Raw genomic sequence first — 2,750 nt, forward strand, 5'->3', positions numbered from 1 at the left:
TTGTTAACATTTGTCATCTTTTTTTCTCCCACAATCGATAAAATTATCAAGAGACACGGTAGTGTCTCGCGCCAAGTACGCGCGAAGCGAGACGCACCGTGACTCTTTTACGCGAACGCATGAGTTGCGAGTATCCGAGATTTTGAGATCTCAATAACGAGTGAACGGATCAATTTCTAAGTAGGTTTGATCGATAGCTTGGGGTTTGATTTATAAATAAGAGTCTTTTTTTTCCGTTACGTGCCCTACGAGTGAAGATATTGCGATGCAAAGTCCAAATGTGGAAAATTTTTTTTTAAGAAACGTCCACGTCGGACAAAAATGGCGGCTGGTGTGTCACTTTCCCATTTTTGACACGAGATTGCACTCGTGCACTGTCGCAGTGCGTGACAGTTTTTTACAACCTAGAAAAGGATAAGTGTAAGTAAGTGTGTGATAGTCGTGACCGTTGCCGCGTCGTGACAGATAGTGAAATATATATATAAGTATTGACCGTAGAGAGCTGATGCCGAGAGATCTTTAAGAAGGAAGGTGTATCTACAAAATCGTACAAACACGTACGTATATGCTGCCTTGTAAAAGTTGTCAAACTGTATGTTTACGCGAGCGTTACTTCTGTAGTAACTTACGATAATTCACTCGTTTACGCGGAGTAAATTACCGTAAGTTACTACAAAATCCCGTTTACGCGAAGGAATTATCGTAAGTTTACTACGCTCAACACGATGTTATATACGCGGTTTGCCGTGAACATATATGTATATATATATATATATATATATATGTATGTGTGTGTGATTTCTGCTTAGTGCTCTGAATGTCATTTAGTCATACATATCAAGAATTTTCGATGGGCTTCTTCAGAAGATAGGATACGAAGAAAATCCTAATGCATGATGACGATATCACAAAGATGCTAAGGCTAGATGCCACGAAATGTGCATGTACCGTCGGTCACGCGGAATGCAAGAGAAAATCCGCCGTTAAATTGAGCGAACATTCACGAATCCTGATACCCACAAGTAATTTCTTACAATCTTCTTATGATCCTGATTATCTCATAATTTGTATTTTTGTACGTGTATTTTATGCTTTGATAGAAGGAACGTGAAAAAGAGCAAGAAAGGGAAAGAGCACTAGCGGCGAAGCAGACAGAAAAGAACAAACAGAAGAGACAGATTCAAGCTTTGTCTTTTAATCTGGACGAAGACGAAGATGAAGCTGAGATGTCTTCTGACGAAGACAATGCCGAAAAATCCCCGCAGTCAGAAAATGTGCAATCTTATGGCCCTGCGATTAAGAAGATTTAGAAAAATCCAGATGTAGATACATGTTTTTTGCCAGTAAGGAAAGGGAGGAGGAAAATAAACTTAGAAAAGAATTGAGACAAGAATGGGCTAGAAAGCAGAACGCGTTGAAGGAAGAAGAAATTGAGATCACATTCAGTTATTGGGATGAATCTGACCATCGTCGGAGTGTTATAATGAAGAAAGGTGAAAGAAAGATGTCTCAGTGGTTTAGAGAACGTTTAAGTTATTAAAATACTCCAGTGTCACTTTTGGAGTAACATTGGCATGATATATAATGTTCTGCTGCATAAATTAAATTTTCACATACAGGTAATTCTATCTATTAGGTTCTTCAGAGATGTTTAAAAGTTCTGAGGCCCGAATTCAGCGAGCTTAAAACAGTAATGGCAGATCAGTTAATGTATGTCAAGGAGAATCTTATATTATCGCACCATTATACGTTTTACTGCAACTGTAACTGATTTTATTGTAACTAAGGTAAATATACTAAATGATAAAACTTATGAAGCAATATCACAATGTTGGCATGTTATTTTAATGTATGTAATATTGCGATTAGGCACGAGGAAAGAGCGGGCCTCTGTTCACATTTGACGTTCACGATGATATTCGTATTATGCACGATGCTTCTGTCGAAACCGAGGAATCACATGTCGGAAAAGTTTTACTTAGGTATTTATTATTAAAAGAATATTTTGCATAATTTTTTTTATGTTATTTTTTTAGTTTTTTCATTAGATCATGGTACGGAGGAACAAACACATTTTTCCAGCGAGTAGATGGGAACCTTTTGATCCAACGAAAAGTTACGACAAGTATACAGTGTCGGATAAAAATAGGAAGAAAGCTAAAATCTGATCTTAGATTCAACTTTGTCCAATTTTGTTTAAAGGATTCAGATTCAAGGACTGTAAATATTATAACCAGATAAATAACTTTGTTTCATCGTACAATTGATTCATTATAAAACAGCTGATTATATATATATATATATATATATATATATATATATATATATACATATATTGTAGCTACATTGTATTTTTAAGGACTGTGATTTTAATTTTTTCAGTTATGTGATAATATTTAATTCATTTACTCGATTATGTAGCTCTACTAAATAGTTAAGTTTTTGCAAACATTTGGAGGGAAGATAAAAATACATGAACAGTTTAATGACTTGAATATAATAATTACAATATGAAAATACAAAACCATACTTTAATTCATTCCGATAACAATCAGAAACAGTATTAAAATATTAATCCATGATCAGATCCTCTAACAGAAATCTATTTACAAATATTAAATGTATCATCTCTTGTCATTTCTTGAAGATAACTGTACAAAAATAAATATATACAATTATATCGATTATAATCACGTATTATTCATAGATTTGATAAAAGTTGGATCCATATATGTAATATTTTCGGGAAA

At 34.3% G+C, this 2,750-nt stretch overlaps 1 pseudogene; it reads left to right on the forward strand.

Annotated features, from left to right (window-relative positions):
• Nucleotides 1–926: 926 nt before the first annotated feature.
• On the forward strand, nucleotides 927–2,301 carry LOC112460380 (annotated as a pseudogene).
• Nucleotides 2,302–2,750: the final 449 nt, after the last annotated feature.

Source organism: Temnothorax curvispinosus, unplaced genomic scaffold, assembly GCF_003070985.1.
Source record: "Temnothorax curvispinosus isolate PA1 unplaced genomic scaffold, ASM307098v1 QBEX01001161.1, whole genome shotgun sequence".
Classification (NCBI taxonomy): Eukaryota; Metazoa; Arthropoda; class Insecta; order Hymenoptera; family Formicidae; genus Temnothorax; species Temnothorax curvispinosus.